The sequence below is a fragment of the Dromiciops gliroides genome, chromosome 4 (genome assembly GCF_019393635.1).
Source record: "Dromiciops gliroides isolate mDroGli1 chromosome 4, mDroGli1.pri, whole genome shotgun sequence".
Lineage (NCBI taxonomy): Eukaryota > Metazoa > Chordata > Mammalia > Microbiotheria > Microbiotheriidae > Dromiciops > Dromiciops gliroides.
This window is the reverse complement of record NC_057864.1, coordinates 255,687,814-255,706,931: the sequence shown is the minus strand read 5'-3', so window position 1 is coordinate 255,706,931 and position 19,118 is coordinate 255,687,814. Positions and strand designations below refer to the sequence as shown.

General features: G+C 36.9%; 1 protein-coding gene across 3 annotated transcripts in view; it reads left to right on the top strand.

Moving 5' to 3' along the window:
• The window catches only part of USP49 (ubiquitin specific peptidase 49), a 135,527-nt gene that overhangs the window by 30,438 nt on the left and 85,971 nt on the right, over nucleotides 1–19,118 (top strand). For 2 of the 3 annotated variants that reach the window (XM_043962758.1, XM_043962757.1), the window contains one exon: nucleotides 17,448–17,505. The gene's annotated coding sequence lies outside the window, so the exon portion shown is untranslated. Of the gene's footprint in view, nucleotides 1–1,592; nucleotides 1,697–17,447; nucleotides 17,506–19,118 lie in introns of all 3 variants that reach the window. The other variant, XM_043962756.1, reaches the window with a different exon arrangement.

Genomic DNA, 19,118 nt, shown 5'->3' with positions numbered 1-19,118 from the left:
ACCCCCATATTCAGTCAGTTGCCAAGTCTTTTTAGCCTAATTCTATACTATCAATTAATAAATGCTTATTGAATGAATTGATGTGTATTTCTTTCTTTCTTTCTTTTTTTTGGTGAGGCAATTGGGGTTAAGTGACTTGCCCAGGGTCACACAGCTAGTAAGTGTTACGTGTCTGAGGTTGGATTTGAACTCAGGTCTTCCTGAATCCAGGGCCAGTGCTCTATCCACTGCATTTCTTACATCTGTCTCATTCTCTTCATTCATTTAGCTTCTGTCCTAGTTTAGATTCTTGCCCAAATGAATACAGTAGCCTTTTCATTCAGGGAGTTAGCATAGTAAAGTGGACAAAGTGCTGGATTTGGAATCAAAAGATCTGGGTTCAAATCCCATCTCTACCACTTATTAACTGGGTGATCTTGAGTAAACTTCCTGGGTCTCAATTTTCTCATCTGTAAAATGAGGGAGTTGGACTAGATAACTTACAAAATCTCTAATAGTTCTGAATATTAGCTTTTTTTAAAATCTTTTTATTAACTTTCTGCTTCTAGGAAGCTTACCCTCTTAAGACCATCCTCACACAGCTCCCAAATTGAAATTTCTAAGATACGGATTTGTAACCATCTCATTCCTCTATGCAAAAATCTCCGGTGGCTCCTTATAGTTTCTAAGATCATATAAAAATTCTTAGGCTGGAATTTAGAGTCCTTCTAAATGAGGTGGACCTGGAGTCAGGAAGACTTGAGTTCAAATATGGCCTTAGATATATATTAGTAAGTATAAAATGAGGATAGTAATGGAACCCTGGCGCTCCCCCCAGTGTTATTGTGAGGATCAAATGAGGTAATTTTTGTAAAGTACTTAGCATAGGGCCTGTTAAATAAAAGGTGCTTAATAATTGCCTGTTTTCTTCCTTTCTTCCTTCCACCTGCCTTACAATTGTATTTCATATTACTTCTCTACATACATTCTCTGTTCTAGTCAAATTAACCTGCTAGCTCCTGGTCCATGAGATTCTATCATTTGCCTTTGAAACATTTCATAGGTAGTTCCTGGGTCTGGAAATACTCTTTTCTTAGCTCTGCCTCATAAAATTCCTAGATTTTCTAAACACAGAGCTCAGGTATCACCTCCTGCATGAGTTATTTCTTGGTCCTCCATGTTGTAAGGGCTCTCTTGCTCTTGAAATAATTTTGTATTGTTTTGCATGTATTTTGTAGATTTAGCCATATTTATGTTGTATTCTTCTAGTAGAATCTAAGTTATTTGAAGGTGGAGAGGGCATAGTTACTTATGCATAGTCAGTGCTTAATAAAGCTGTTTATTAAATTGAATTAAATTGCTTTGAATATTTTCAGATAAAAACCTGACACACTTTTGTGTTCATTCAATAAAAATTTGCTAAGTGCCTGTTAAACACAAGGCACTATTTTTAAAAGTGTTGGATATGTCAGCTCTAATCTTATTGCTTCCATTTAAACTGATGAATAAGGCCATATTTTTTATGACCTTCCACTGGGTCTGATTCTATTAAAGAAAGTTCCAGGCAGTAAGGGATCAACCATCAGCTGTTCCCTTTCTCTTCCTTTTCACAGGTTCTACCGCTGCATAATTCTTCGAGTTCTGTCCAGAAATCTGGCACCGTAGCTGCCACTATCACAGCTGGTCTCTAGGGACACTTTGAGATCCCAAGCTATAGGTGAGGCAAATACTTTTTCAACAAGGTCATTTCAGTAAAGATCTTTTAAATTAATGTAAGTATCTCTAAAGTAAAGATCTTTAAATCAACCTTATGCCAGGCACTGTGCTGGGTCCCAAGGATACAAAAATGAAATTTGAGAGTTTACAGTCTCCTTGGGGGAAGGCTGGGGATATGACATAGACAAAAAGGTCAAGATAAAAGTGTTATGGCATAAGGGAAATATCCAGAGAAAGAGCTCCAGGAAAATTTGAGGAGGGTGAGAAAATTTTCATCTAGGGGAAAGGCAAGGGTTGTGTGTGGGGAATCTACACAGAGTGCTGAAGGAGGAGAAAGCATTGAGTAAGTTATGGTGAGGAGGGAGTTCAATCTGTGCATGGGGAGCACTGCCTAGATGAATGAAAAAAACATGGTTGGTTTTTGTTTTTTGTTTTTTTTAAAGAATTTATCAGGGGCAGCTAGGTGGGGCAGTGGATAGAGCTCTGGCCATGGAGTCAGGAGTACCTGAGTTCAAATCCGGCCTCAGACACTTAACACTTACTACCTGTGTGACCCTGGGCAAGTCAATTAACCCCAATTGCCTCACTAAAAAAAACAACAAAAAACAAACAAAAAAAGAATTTATCAGAAATCTATTAGAAAGTAAAACCAAAAAAAAATATTACAGTGGCAAAGAAAAAGTAAGTTCATAGGGCAGGAGGCATTTATTCAGTGCTTACTAGGTTCCTGGCACTGTGCTGAGTCCTAGAGTTAGAATTACAAGCAAAACAACAGAACTGAAGCACAGCAGGCCTGGGCCTGTCCCCATAATGGAGGCTAACATGGCAGAGAATTGTTCCAGGGTGACAAGACCCCAGACACTAAGGAAAGTTCCAGGATGAGAATACAGCTGAGGCTAGATGATAGAGTTTGTAGAGTTAGGAGCACAGCTGGGAGAGGAATGAAGCGTGGCCTGCTTTAGAAATCAGAGTCTAATGCCAGTAAAATCTCAATGTACATGGTGCTTTAAGGTTCATAAAGCAGTTTCCTCACAACATTCCTTTGAGGTACAAAGATATTAACCCCATTTTACAGATGAGGAAGCTGTGGCTCATACAGATCATGTGTCCATATTCACATAGTAATTAAATATCAAGGTAACCAAAATTCCAACCACAGAATGATTTGCATTCTTTACTTCACCTATATCTGAAGAAATCTTTTTGGAATCCTCTTTTTTTCACTCTTTTGACATAACTACCTCTCAGCCATTTAATTACTTCCTCTTCTCCCATCCCCAGTCCCCAAAGCTGGATGAGAGAGGTTGGAGCTGAAATCCCAGTTCTGTCTCAGAGTGGTCAGTGGGTAGGTTTATGAGTATCCCCAGGTAGAGAAAGTGGCCTTAACCCTTCATGAATGATATGTAATGGTATATGTGGTAAACCCTACCTCTGTGCCTTTCTTCTCCTTCCTTTTCGCCCACCTATTTGTGTTCCTGTCAGTCAATAAATATTTATTGTCCTTCTGTTTTCCTAAGCACTGAGGGAGAAGAGAGAGTAAAAAAATAACACCTGCCTTCATGAAACTCATCCGAATGCGGGGAGCATGTACATAAAGAGATACATAAAAGATATGTACGTGGTAGATGGAAGGTAATCTCAGGAAGGCACTAGAAGCTGAGGCGATTGGGAAAGGTGTCCTATATATAGAAGAGCTCATTTGGGAAGTCTGTGGATGGGGAGGGGTAGAGGCAGAGCTTGTGTATTTTTCTTCTTTATGTTTGTCTGCTGTACTATAAAAGTTGCCTCTGATGAGTAGTAGGTAGCTTGTTTTCAAGGTGGAGTTGGTGTTAGCCTTCTTACCTCTCTAATTCAGGAATTTTCCAAGAATTCTAAGTGGGAGCTTTATGCTTGTAAGCAGAAAAATTCACCCAAAGGGAAACTGCCACAGGTACTAGGGCACATGGGTTTCAGATGAGAGCGGTAGACTGTAGTTGAAAGGTCAGTAGACACAGGTTTAAGTCTTGGCTTTGCTACAGACTATCACTTTGACCATGGGTAAGTCACTTAACCTTTTTGGGTATTAATGTCCTGAGTTATGATGATTAGATTGAGCTAGATGATTTCTAAGGCCCTCCCAGCTCCTAATACTCTGTAACTCTTAGTTTAAGGAAGTACTCAGTAAATATTTCCTGCATGGATGGAGAGATGAATAAAACCCTTGTTAAAATCGATTCAGTGTTGTAATGCTTTTAACTATTTAGTTGGGTCTACTGTAAATGTTCTGTTAGCTAGGCTAGGTTATACTATGAATAGCTGTATACAAATTAAAGTAACCTGAACACTTGGTTTGGTAAAAGGTTTGAATCTTTTTTCCTGTCATTGGATTAAACAATATTCACTTCACTTTAAAATTTTATTTTTCACATGTTCTAGATTTCAAAATAGCAAAAAATAGTTCAGTCTTGAAAACATGACCATGAAACATATGAAGGCATAATTAGAGTATTATTCTATGTTTATAATTTTATAATTTTAAGAGATGCACTTGTTTAGTAACTGCCAGTATCTTTAAAAAAGAATCATAACGTATAAGAAAAGTCATACGTGATTGTATTGTCCGGAATAGCAGCATTCCTTTGAAACAATTAATGAAAGATAATAGTAGTTGCTTTCATCAGGTTCAAGTTATATCCCAGACAACCCTAACTTCCCTTAATAGTCTTCTGTGAATCTTCACTTACTTTAGAAAACCCATTATTTCACTAAGGTGATCGCTCAGGTCTTAGTAGACATACTTTGACTGCTGTGACCTTTAAAAAATAAAAAAAGCAAAAAACATACAACATTTCATCCCCTGGCTACTAAATTTCTGGTGATGAGCCTCTCTGTCCATAGGTAGGTTGGTCTTTAGATGACAGGCACACAATTAATATAATGAGGTCTCTATCCATTAATTCTCAAGTTCTTAACCTAGGGTCTGTAACCTTTTTAGAAAATACAGCTATGTGCTTTTTTTGTGGTGGCAAGGAATTGGAAATTGAGGGGTTGCCCATCAATTGGGGAATGGCTGAACAAGTTGTGGTATATGAACGTAATGGAATACTATTGTGCTGTAAGAAACGATGAGCAGGAGGAGTTCAGAGAAACCTGGAAGGACTTGCATGAACTGATGATGAGTGAGATGAACAGAACCAGGAGAACATTGTATACAGTGTCAGCAACATTGTGTGTTGATCAACTGTGATGGACTTGATTCTTCTCAGCAATACAATGGTCCAAGATAGTTCCAAAGGACTCATAATGGAAAATGCTCTCCAAATCCAGGAAAAAAAAAAAAAAGAACTGTTGAATCTGGATGCAGATCGAACCAAACTATTTCTATTGTTTTTGTTGTTATTTTTCCTTTTTTGGGGTTTTTCCCTTTTGCTCTGATTCTTCTCTCATTACATGACTAATGAAGAAATATGTTTAATGTGATTGTACATATACAACCTATATCAGATTGCTTGCTGTATTGGGGAGAGGGGAGGGAAGGGAAGGATGGAGAAAAATTTGAAACTAGAAATCTTATAAAAAATGTTGAAAATTATCTCTAGGTGTAACTGGAAAATAATAAAATATTTATATGGGAAAAAAAGAAAATATAGCTATGTTTTGATAACTATTTCACTGTAATTGGTTTCTTTTGTAATCCTATGTATTTTATTTTATACATTTAAAAAACATTATTTTGAGGAATCTAGAGACTTCACTTGACTTTGAAAGGGGGCCAGGATTAAAAAAAAAAGTTAAAAACTCTTGCATTAATTGAACAGGTATTTAAGTGCTGAACACATACCACTATGCTAGGGAAATGCAAAGCTAAAATTATTTCCTTGGCCTTTTGCAGTTTAGTGGAAGTGGGGATTAAGATCAATAGAGATAACTAAAATACACATTATTCTGTGTTGCAAAATAAAGTGCTACTTGAGGTCTAAGGGAGGAAAGGTCATTATTTTTTAATGATTATGTAAAACATTACCATATTTGTAACTTTGTGCAAGAAAACTAGATTAAAAGAAAAAAATGAAAGAAAGTGAAAAATAGCATGCTTCAGTCTGTTCCATCAATATCAGTTCTTTCTTTGGAGGTGGATAGTTATGTTTCATCAATAGTCCTTTGGGATTGTCTTGGATCTTTGTATTGTTGAGAATAGTCAAATCATTCACAGTTCTTCATCAAACAATATTGCTATCTCTGTGTACAATGTTCCCTTGGTTTTGCTCACTTCACAATTCATCATTTCATACATATCTTTCCATGCCTTTCTGAAGTCATCCTGCTTGTCATTTCTTATATAGCGCAATAATATTCCATCACCATCATATACTACAGTTTGTTTAGCCATTTCCCAATTAATGGGCATTCCTTTGATTTTCGATTCTTAGCCACCAGAAAAAGAACTGCTATAAATATTTTTGTACAAATAGGTCTTTTTCTTTTTTGGGGGATGTCTTTGGGATATAAACCTAGCAGTGGTATTGCTGGATCAAAGGGTATGCATAGTTCTGTAGCCCTTTGGGCATAGTTCCAAATTGTTCCCCAGAATGGTTGGATCTTTTCACAACTCCACCAACAGTGGATTAGCATACCAGCTTTCCCATATCCCCTTCAACATCCAATATTTTCCATTTTTGTTATATTTACCACTCTGATAGGTATGAGGTGATACCTCAGAGTTGTTTTTAATTTGCATTTCTTTGATCAATAATGATCCAGAGCATTTTTTCATATGATTATAGATAGCTTTGATTTGTCTGAAAACTACCTGTTCATATCCTTTGACCATTTATCAACTGGGGAATGACTTACATTTTTATAAATTTGACTCAGTTCTCTATATATGAAATGAGACCTTTATCAAAGATACTTGTTTCAAAATTTCTTTCCCAGTTTTCTACTTCCCTTGTAATCTTGGTTACATTAGTTTTGTTTGTGCAAAAGCTTTTCAATTTTATATAATCAAAATTATCTATTTTACATTTAATTTTATTTTATGTATCTTCTTTGGTCATAAATTCTTCCCCTGCCCATAAATCTGACAGAGAAACCAAGGAAAGGTCATTATTCATAGGTTTACAGATGATATAGTGAGGGGCAGCTAGGTGGCGCAGTGGATAGAGCACCAGCCCTGGAGTCAGGAGGACCTGAGTTCAAATCCGGCCTCAGACACTTGACACTTAGTAGCTGTGTGACCCTGGACAAGTCACTTAAGCCCAATTGCCCCCCCCCAAATAAATAAATGAATGAATAAATAAATAAACAAACAAACAAACCAGATGATATAGTGAAACTGAGACTCCATAACAAGACCTGGCTTTTGAGTTGAGCTGTAAAAAATGTATAGGAATTGACCAGAGGGGGAGAGAGAGTGAGGAAAAACATTCCAGGCTTTGAGAATAGCAAAGAAAGAACACAAAAGAGTAACAAGACAGAGTAAGTAGTAGAGAGCATGGGTGGGAGCAATATGAGACACTGATGCAAAGGTATATGGCAGGCGAAACTGTTCCAGTGGGGTTGAAACTTGCATTCTTCTGGTATTGCTTTCACTCAATTCATACCTTTTGTTTCGAATTACATCTTTTCCTAACGCCCTCTCAGAGGGCCATCCCCTATAATAAGAATAAAAAGGAGTAAGAGGGGAAAAAAGATAAGTAAAACTAACATATTGAAGCCAACACATTGGCAAGGTCTGATATTATATGCAGTGAAACAAGGTGTGAGGCACAGGGGCATGAGGGGAATTATCTTCTCATGTCTTTTCTTCGGAGCCAAAGTTGATAATCATAATCTTATACCATTTAGTTTCAGTTGTTTTGTTGTTTCTGTTCTTGTTTATATCGTAGTCATTGTATAAATTGTTTTCCTAGTTCCACTTTATTCTGCATCAATTCATGCTTCCCATGCTTCTCTGTATTCACTGTTTCTTACAACACAGTTATATTACATTGCAGTCATGTACTATAATTTGTTTAGGATTCCCCAGTTGATGAGCTCCACTTTATTTCAAGTTATTTGCTTTTTCATAAAGTATTGTTATAAATATTTTGATATATATGAGGCTCTTTTTATCATCAGCCTCTTTAAGATATAGGCTTAACTATGGAATCTCTAGGCCAAAGAGTATGAACATTGTAGTTACTCTTTACAAGAATGGTTGGACCAGTTCATAGATCCACCAACAGTGCATTAGTAGACTTTTTTTCCATAGCTTCTCCACAGTGACTTCCTCTCTCATGTCATATTTGGCAATTTGTTGTATATGAGATGAAACTTCAGGATTATTTTTATTTGAATTTCACTTATTACTGAGGATTTAATATAGTTAACAGTTTATTTTTGTTTTGAAAACTATTTGTCACTGATTCCACTATTGTCTCTACTCCATGAAGAGCCATTAGAGGATTTTAGTGGGGGGTGTTATAATAAATCTTGTCATCCATCAATTTAAACCCTTTCGAATCTATATTATCCATTTCATTCACCTCTTACTTGAGTTTTAAAACTTTAAAAAATTATCTAATGACCAGAATTAATTGTACTTATACGTCAAAGAATGTTAAAATTTGTTAATTTTTTTAGATTTCCTTTGTTTTTTTTAAAAAATGATATTTAGTGATAAGGAAACATGGCCCTCTTCCCCATTATAACACTTAAGAATTTTTGTATAGATTTTTATTTTTGAGTTGATGAGTTAGCAGTTATTTCTGGATAGTTTAAAAAAATGATTGGGGCAGCTAGATGGCGCAGTGGATAGAGCACTGGCCCTGGAGTCAGGAGTACCTGAGTTCAAATCCGACCTCAGACACTTAATACTTAACTAGCTGTGTGACCCTGGGCAAGTCACTTAACCCCAATTGCCTCACTAAAAAAAAAAAAAAAAAGATCTATCAGAATTTTCATTTGTCATATGGCTTAATTTAAAGGCATTTGTTGCCAGTATTTTAATGGCTTGTAGTTTTCTTTCCCTCCCCTTCCCCACACCTCAAATAGAACTAACCAGAGACAGCCATAGTCAGTTGAATAGGGTTTAGAAAATATAAACTGTTCAAGTTATAGTAACAGTTTAGAGGTTCACAATTCAATAGAAAGGAACTGACTTGACTGTGGTTCAGGCCAGTTGTCTACTGAAATTTACCAAGGAGAAAAAACTGTACATAGTTCCTTTTTCCTCGTCATTCTTACCTAATCCTAATATTGGATTTATTTAAATGATTTTTTTGTCCATTTTGAATTCATTTTCTGTTTAGAATCACTGTTCTTTTTCTTGCAGAAAAAAATTAAAAGATAATTTTAACAGGGCTTATAAGCTCTGGATTTCTGATTTTTTTTTTTACAAGGTAGTTGGTTAAATAACTTCCTCAAGGGGTGGCTAGGTGGCACAGTGGATAAAGCACTGGCCCTGGATTCAGGAATACCTGAATTCAAATCTAGCCTCAGTCACTTGACACTTACTAGCTGTGTGACCTTGGGCAAGTCACTTAACCCCATTGCCCTGGGGGGGGGGGGAACTTGCTCAGTCATACAGCTAATATTAAGTGTCTAAGGCTGGATTTAAACTCAGGTCCTTCTGACTGCAGGACCAGTGTTCTCTATCCACTGTACCACCTAGCTGCCACCTGGATTTCTGAATTGTTAATGACACAAGTTAATTTTTTTTAGATGATTTGAATGCTTTCTGGATAGCTCAACTGTATTCATATTTATCATATGTAGTGAGTATAAAAAGCAGACTCTTGTCAGTTTTGCTATTAACATTGCTTCTATGTAAACTAAAGTGGATTTGGTGTAAACAGTTGTTTGCACTTATTCACCCTTAATGATTGTGAAGGATTTGAGTGTTATTTAGCCACTGCTTAAGTAGACCTTTATTTTTCAGTCATATGGAATTCCTTCACTCCTTTCTACCTAAGCTCTTGTGTCCTCCAGGCAATATTAAGCTGTCATTTATGACCAGGATGTTATGCAAGTAAAATAAAATCCCAGGAGGTTGGCTTTCGATGGATGGTTAAGTGGCAGTTGTGCTTTGCCACGGGGATCTGGCAGGCATGTATTAAGAGACATGGCTGGTTTCTTTGTTTCTCTTACCTATCAGGCTCTTTATCACAAGACACTCAAAGCCCTAGAACTTTTGACAAGTTACAAATTTCTGTTTAAGTGAGGAGTATTTAACTTTAATTTTCCTCCCTTGCATTAGAATGTTAATCATCAGATATTTTTCTAGAAAAATGAAAAGAAACTCTCGGGAAATTCTTCACACCAAATTCTGGTCATCCATGAACAAAAGCTTCCTTAACCCTTCTGTCTCTATCAGGGCGTTTTGGGGAAAACAGTTTGTGTTCTCAGTTGTTTGAGTTTGTAGCTGTTATTTGTCCCTCATTCTCAAAGAGGACCAGTGACATCAGGAGGGTGATGTCTGCCCTTGCAAGTGAATTGGATTTAAGTGAGGCAGGGTTGTGCAAAGTCATTAGCCTCAGTCTCTCTTCCATGGTCATCTGAGTCCAGTGTGATTAGGTTAGGGAACAAAACTCTTCAGACTGATGCTCTAGTTGCCTTAAGTAGATCTGAATGTCATTTTATTGATCCTAGCCAGAATTTGTTTGAGGAAACTAACTCTCCAATATACTTATCATATAATATTGTGCATTATAGTTATCTGTGGTTGTATCTTACCCTCTTGACTAATAACAAGCATCATGAGGACATGATCTTGGGATCTTACCCTTTTGACTAATATAATAAGCATCTTGAGGAGAGGGTCTTGTGTGTCTTACTTGAACACAGTGCCCTGAATATAGTAAGCCCCTAGATAAGAGTATTGATGTGCTTTTTGCTACCAAAAAAAAAATATCAGTGAGAGGGAGGCAGGCAAAGTGAAATGCCAGAAGGGTGCTGGGAAAAAGGGATTAAGAATGAAATCTTAGCACGGATGCAGAACAGCATTGCCAAAGAAAGAGTGTGATTTAGAGAACCAAAGTTAAAATGTAACAGGAGCGGGGCAGCTAGGTGGCACAGTGGATAGAGCACCGGCCCTGGAGTCAGGAGTACCTGAGTTCAAATCGGACCTCAGACACTTAACACTTACTAGCTGTGTGACCCTGGGCAAGTCACTTAACCCCAGTTGCTTCACTTAAAAAAAAAAAAGTAACGAGCATATTTGTCAAGGATTCAAAATTTGGGAAAACAAATACCACCAAAAAATTTTTTAGGAGATGAGATAGAGAGTTTAATATAAGGAAAAAAAACCCCAAAAGTTTGTGGATTGAATTTTATATTCCAATGTTGAGTATGCCTTTCACTTGTCAGTTACAGAAAAAACCCAATTGTCAGCTGGACAGAATGTCACCTCTATTATTGCACACTGTAAATCCAGTGTAAGTGCCACCCAAGCAGCTCTTGCATTTCTAAAGAGTTTCAACAAATTCATTTGTTTTTTGGGTTTTGTGTGGTGTCCAGAATTTAGACCTGTATCACTATTCAGAGCCTCTTCAGATAAAAGGCAGAGCTCACATTAAAACAAGGCTAAAGCAAACTGGTTAATGTGGTTACAGATAAAGTGAGCAAAGTTTTAGCAACTTTTATATAATTGTGAAACCATTTGCCAGTGGTATTTCTATACTGCCTTTTTTACCTAGTACCTTTTCCCATTCTTTTTTTTTTTTTTAGTGAGGCAATTGGGGTTAAGTGACTTGCCCAGGGTCACACAGCTAGTAAGTGTTAAGTGTCTGAGGCCAGATTTGAACTCAGGTCCTCCTGACTCCAGGGCCAGTGCTCTATCCACTGCGCCACCTAGCTGCCCCTCCCATTCTTTCTTACTGGTAGCATTTAGAATGAGGACCTTGTACAAATGCACAAATAAGATTGAAAAGAACTATTATCCTAGTAATCCAAAAATGACTAGTGGAAGAGGAAAATGGTATTCATATTTTAAAAAATCTAGAATTGTGGTCAAGCCTTATCTTGCATGAGCAGCTAAATGATGTTGTGGATAGAATGCTTGGAGTCAGGAAGGCTCATCTTCCTGAGTTCAAGTGCCTGGGCAAGGCACTTAACATGTTTGCCCCAATTTCCTTATCTGTAAAATGAGCTGGAGAAGGAAATGGCTAACCATTCCAGTATTTTTGTCAAGAAAACCCCAAAGGGGGTCATGAAGGGTCGGGCATGGCTTAAAAATCTACTAAATAGGCACTTTAATGAATGCTAGTTGACTATGACCGACTATTCTAGCACAATATTCCTTAGAGCACAAAGTCTAGTCATACTTGCTTAATTTTAGAAGATACAGTTTACTATGTCTTTTAACTTGATATCTGATAAATTATGAAAATTGGGTGTACTTCTGTTTCGCCATGATCATAGATTCCCAAGAAAAATAAAGTGAATGCAAATGGTAGATTGGGAACAGTCAGATAACAGATTTACCAAATTCCTTTTTTTTTTTTTTTTTTGCGGGGCAATGGGGGTTAAGTGACTTGCCCAGGGTCATACAGCTAGTAAGTGTCAAGTGTCTGAGGCCGGATTTGAACTCAGGTACTCCTGAATCCAGGGCCGGTGCTTTATCCACTGCGCCACCTAGCTGCCCCGAGATTTACCAAATTCTTATGAATGCGAGACAATTCTCCTTGTGATCATAGCAGACTTGTTTGATTCAGTTTACCAGTGCTATTTTTCTTGATTATCTTAAGAGTCCACCATTATTTGCATTTTGTTTTGGTTAAGGCCTATATTTCATTGGTATAGGGTAATCCAAGTGAAGAAACATCTTCTACCAGTACAGATCTTCAACTTTTCAGCAACTTATACAATATTAGAAAGTTGCTTGGGATAGAAACTTGTGACTTGCTCAGTGTTCATTCATACCAGCAGAATATATTTCCCTTTGAGGCTGTTAATTGCTATTGGGTGACACTATGAGGTCTAAGGCACAGGCAAATGAGGAAAAAAGAAGTAGAAAAAGAGGAATGGATAAAAGGGAGAGGAAGTGGTGAATAAAGAAATATGGAACTACAAACTTCCTCAGGTGTCCCATTGAATTATAAATTGCCTTTCCTTGCTGTACGGAACCTTGATAATTTATTTCTTGTTATTATTTTCATTGTCATATTTGCCTTTACCTTTTTCCTGGTTTTGAGAAAATTTCCTATTGCTAAAATTACTCCTGCTTTTGTTAGTTACTCAGTACTTTATAAAATCATGGGATGTTAAGAGCTGGAATGAATCTTACAAATTTATTCAGTCATCGAACATTTGTTAAAGGCATCTATGTGTGAGATTGTTTATCTAGGCTAAAGGCTTCTATTTTGCAGAGAAGAAATTTAGGACCTGAGAGGTCAAATGCCTAGTCCAAGGTCATATAGCTCAGAGCTCTTTGCCAGGATTGGAATCCAACGTCTAATCTAATTCTCTCTAAGCTATTTAACATTGTGGCCCTTCGGTGGGTAGCTGATTTTTTTATTTGATGATGAATGTTTTATTTATTGATGGTTTGTTTTTGAGGTTTTTTCCCCTTGGCTTTATAGGATCCCAGGCCTTCAACCATACTGGTTGTTTGAATTGGTTAGATACTGCTTCCCTCTTAATTTTTTTCACCAGTTATAACATGACTTAAAGACAGATATAATCTTTATATATTTCTTTCCCAGCTAAAGTATCCAGCCCCTGTAAGCATCAAGCCTCTGGTTGAAAAGCAGTGAATCTAGTAGCATGAAGAACATGAATTTCTGCTCTACAGTAGTACAAGAGGGGCATAGATAGCTTCTAAGGACAGTTCTGACTAATTTTTTTGTTTGTTTGTTTGTTTTTAGTGAGGCAATTGGGGTTAAGTGACTTGTCCAGGGTCACACAGCTAATAAGTGTCTGAGGCCAGATTTGAACTCAGGTATTCCTGACTCTAGGCCCAGTGCTCTAACTACCTACCTACCTAATCCAAAAGATGTATGTGTATGTGTATGTTGGTATGTATGTATATGTGTATGCATACACACATAAATACATATATACACACATATATTCTATATGTGTGTATATACATACTCTCATACACTGACCCTAACCTCACTTTGTTGTACATTCTTCTGGGTGGGACTAGGTCAAAATAATTGGATGGTTCAAAAGAAATCCCAAATTTCTCGTACATGTTGCTGATTGTTAAACCTTGATAGAAAAACATTCAAGTGATTATGTCATCCTCGACTCCTCACTCTGACTCATCTCACATATCTGTTAATCATTTTCTAGTTCTTTCTCCTAGCTCTTGGGCATGCCCCATCTCCATTCACACAGGTCCTACCCACCTCATGCCTCTGTTATTGCCCTAGTCTTTCTCATTGCTCTCTTTCTCCCTCAATCCCCCAGTCTACCAAGGTGATTTTTTCCTGAAGCACAGACAAGTCCCACCTCACCCTCAGATTTCAGTGGATCCCTATTATGTCTAGAATCAAATATAAACTGGTATTTTAAAACTCTTCCCAACTTGACCCCTTTTTACCTTTGTAGTCAGTTTATATATTACTCACCTCCACATTCTCTGTGGTCCAGCCATCCTGGCTTATTTGTTGCTCTTCACACACGATGTTCTGTCTTCCTTCTCTGTACCTTTTCAATGACTCTCCTCCCCTCCTGGAATGCTACTGGAATCCTGGAATCCCAGGTTTCCTTCAAGGCTTAGCTCAAGCACCATGATGCAGAAGATCCCTCCCTTTCTCCTCTCCAAATCATTAGTGCTTTCTCTTTTAAGATTACCTTGTATTTGATTTGTCTATGTATTGTATATACTTATATTATGTACATGTTATCTTCCCTATTGTAATGTAAGCTTCTTGTGGGAACTTGTCTTTGAATCCCAAGTACTTAGCAGACAGCACCTGTATATAATTAATACTTAATTGATTAATGTTGTAGATTATGAAGGGCAGAGAAAGACGGATTTGAAAGCTTTTCAAGGTCTCAGAAATCTTTACTCTGAACTCACCCTTATTTGAAAATACACAGATATTCTGCCTGAGGAGGCATGATATAAAAAAAATCACAGGACCTTAGAGCTAGATGGGAACTTAGAAGTCATCTAGTGTAACCCCCTCTTATAACAGATAACAAGAGTAAGACTACCATTGTGAAAAGTATGGTGTAAGAACAGTTGTATGCCAGAAAATTGTAGTTTATCTGGAAACTCTTTATAATAACAATAGTTCATTTACATCATGTGCTAAATATAAATTGTAAAGTATTATATGACTGGGGGCAGGTAGGTGGTGCAGTGGATAAAGCACTGGCCCCTGGATTCAGGAGTACCTGAGTTCAAATCTGACCTCAGACACTTGACACTTATTAGCTGTGTGACCCTGGGCAAGTCACTTAACCCCCATTGCTCCGCAAAAAAAAGCAAACAAAAAAAAGTATTATATGACTGAGCTATTAAAGTAATATTATCTTCTTTACAAATGAGGATACTAAGAGAGATTGTCATGATTTTAGTAATTGTCAAGAGTCAGCCCTCAGATCCAAATCTAACCTCCAAATCTAGTGCTCTTTCCATTCATTATACAGCCTCTCTGACTTCTGAAATCATTCTCCTGGTTGGCATATGCCTCTTCAAGCATCTTCCCAGAGTCTTCTGAAAACAGATATAGTTCACTTAGTTTCCTTACATCCCCACAAGGAATTTATCAATTTTCATTTTCTGTATTATCTTGAAGAGTTTAATCTGATTTGCTTTGCATGAAATGTAGATCCATCCTGTCAGTTAAGCCACTTCACTTGATTTGATTAATATTGGTGGAATTCATGAAGAAGGAAAATTTCAACCTGTCCCTTTGGCCCTATACACTGTGATTACAACTTTCATTGTTTGGTCATAATGAGTATAAGTTGTTTAAATGTTTCCTGAGTGAATTTTTTACTTGTTCATACTTTGAAAATGACTACTTGCAGTGAACAGATGACAAGCTTGATAGTTGAGGTAATCAGCAAGAAAGTTTCACTTGGGAGTAAACATATAATATTATGTGGCTGGTTGCTGGTGAATTTATTACCAATGAAAAGTAATAGAATGTTAGGTGGCAGGTTCTGTATTTATGAAACAATGCCACCTTTTACAAAACCATGGCACCTCCTGTGTTTGTTTCCCCGGAGAAATCATGTTTAGGTCAAGATCGAAGTTGGTATCTCTCTGCCCTATTTATCCATTCATCTGCATAAATTCCCCCTTTTCTCTACCTACCTCCAAATTGTCAGTTAGTACCTATTGTAATCATTTAAATGCCATGGTAAGTGGAAACTGGCTAAGTATGTTTTTAAATAGAGATATTGCAAATCAGGATAAAAATATGTTTTAGCCTGACAGTGATAACTTCAGAGGCTTCTGTCTAATTTATTGACATGACTGGTTCTCAAACTAAGTTATTTGGTCAGAGGTTTTACCACTTAAGCTTCATATAGTATTAAAACTTGCCACTTTTTGACATAAAGTACAACCTGTTCTTAAGGCTTATGAGACCCACCCACCTACCCAAATTAGAACAATATGGACTTTAGCCTAATAAAACCCACTTTTAATTTCATGTTAACCAGAATTTGAAAGTGATATCTTTGGGGTAGAAGGTAAAACACTACTGAGATTGATAATTTTTAGAAAATATTTTAAACTATATAATGTCAAAATTTCCAGGGACCTTAGATATCACCTAATCTAATCTTTTAATATCATAGATAAGGAAACTGAAGTCCAGAGAAATAAAGTGTCTTGCCTAGGGTCATCCAGCGAGTTAGTGACCAGCAAGAAACCAGTGTCCTTGGCATTGGGCCATTCCTTCATTTTATATCAAAGTCCATTTACTATTGAGGCAGTATTTATCATATGAACTTGGTACTTCCATTTTGAATTCATGGTAATTTAGTCTAAACAAAGCAGTACATTTTTAGTTGTTCACTTTCAGACCCAAGTTTTGCTGAAACTTGACTTGGGAAATATATCAAAATTTTGAAATAATGATGCTGCTGATATTTAACCCTGTACACATTAGGATATTTATGGCTAATCTATATGTACATCTGTATCTAATGTGTTTTTTACATAGAATTGACCATTTCTAGTCCTTTACGGTCATAGCACATTGCTGGATAGCATGGGTCAAAAGAGCCCCCAAAATAGGAGTTATGTTAACTCTTACTTGAACATATTTAATTTTGCCAAAGCAGTTTTAGCCACTGAGAAGTGATATTTTTGTGACGCTTTTTTTTTTTCTGACAGCCACAAAAGTCAGGAAATGAAATAATAAACTACTTTTGAGATCTTATATAGCACATGGAGGTGTGAGCACTAGATTCAATAAAAGAGGGGACCTAGAAGTCAGCTCTGCCACAGAGCTGCATCTTTGATTTGAACAATTACCTAAACTCTTAGGACTCAGTTTTTCCTTATTCGTAGAATGATGAAGTTGGATTACATAATCTTAAAGGTCATATCATCTTAGATCTAAATCTATGATTCTATAACCCAAGAAATAAATCTTTTATGTCTGTTGCCTTAAATTCCATAAAAGTACTTATTTGTGTGAAATCTATTGTTTTATTTCAGAGTAGTACTTTAGTTTTGATGATGGGTGGAGGGGTTAACTCACCTTTGTATTGTGAAATTGAAATGTTTTTTAAATGGAAAATAAAAATATATAAAATTGCTTTTTGACTTTGTTGAAATGTATCAGTTCAAACTTACAGGTTGTTTTTCTTTCTAGGTTGTGGATTAAAAGAAATCTAATGAATCTATGATAATATGGACGAAAATGAAGATGGGTAAGAAAGTTGCCTCTATATATACTAATTTTTTTTAGAAATCAAAAAAACTGTCAGCAGTTAAGAATATGTATATGTCAAAGAGATGATTTGGGTTGGTATAAAAAAAGGATTTGTTCCTGGATACCATTCTTCTTTCCCTAGTCTTTTTCTTTAAGACCCTTCTATTTTCATTCATTTATTTGTTTGTTTACTTATTTGTTTATTTATTTTGGGGCAATGAGGGTTAAGTGACTTTCTCAGGGTCACACAGCTAGTAAGTGTCAAGTGTCTTGAGTTCAGATTTGAACTCAGGTCCTCCTGAATCTAGGGCTGGTGCTTTATCTACTGTACCACCTAGCTGCCTGCCCCTCCCCTCAGTCTTCTTACTCTTCTCACTTTCTTATATATCTCCACCATATACTTTCCTACTCCAATTTTTAAGTGATACTGATTTAAGTTAGGCCCATACATACATAGCCAAGAAGGAGATTTATGTCCATTCAACAAGCATTTATTAAAAATCTGTTGTTTGTTGTGCAGCTTGCTAAATACTAGGGGTACAAACAAAGGCAAAAATCAAGAAGCTTACAGTCTTAATGGGGGAGATAACATGCAACCAACTATGTACAAACAAGATATATACAGGATAAATTGGAAATTATCACTCAGGGAAAGCACTACAATTAAAAAAAAAATTGGGAAAAGGCTTCTTCAAGAAGGTTGGGCATTAGTTGATATTTGCAGGAAGCCAGACAAGCCAGGTGGTTGAGATGAGGGAGAAGAAATTTCCAGGCAGGAGGCACAGCCATTGAAAATTCCACAAATCAGGAATACCAAGGAGGCCAGTGTTCTGAATCACAGAGTATGTGGAAAGGAGTGAGGTGTAAGAAGACTGGAAAGGTTAGAAAGGGTTAGATTATGCAGAGCTTTAAAAGCCAAATAGAGGACTTTATATTTGATCCTATGGGTGATAGGGAGCCACTAGAGTTTAATGAATAAGGGGCATGATGTGGTCAGAGCTGCACATTAGGAAAATAATTTTGAGTACTGAGAAATAGATGGACTGGAGTGAGGAAAGACTTAAAGCAGGAGGACCAAGCAGCAGGCTATCTATAGCAAGAGTCCAAAGAGCAAGGTGATGAGGGCCTGTACCAGGATAGTGGCAGCATAGGAAGAGAGAAGGGGATGTATGTGAGAGAGTGATGAAGGTAGAATTAATCAACAGAATTTAGCAACTGATTGGATATAAGGGGTGAGAGAAAGTTGAGGATTACATTTAGGTTGATTTAGGTTGTGTTAAAGCTAAAATTCTATCTAGTCTGTCTAAAATATCTAATGAGCGGTCGCCAATAAATTATAAGCTTTAGCAAGAGTTAGGCTTTTAAGCATTTATTAAGGAGAATAAGAATTTGGTAAAGAGAGAGAGAAAGGCCTACATTCATCTGTCTATTAAAGGGAGAGCACATTTCTAGCTCCACTCTCCACCAGAGTCCACAGGAAAGAGCCCGAGTCAGAGCACCAGGCTCCCCCTTCTTCCTCCCACAAGCAAACATCACTTCCCGATGCCAAAGAAAAGACGCATGGTCTTGCCCTCAAAGACCTTCACCTCATGGCTGAGCTTTTCTACAGTA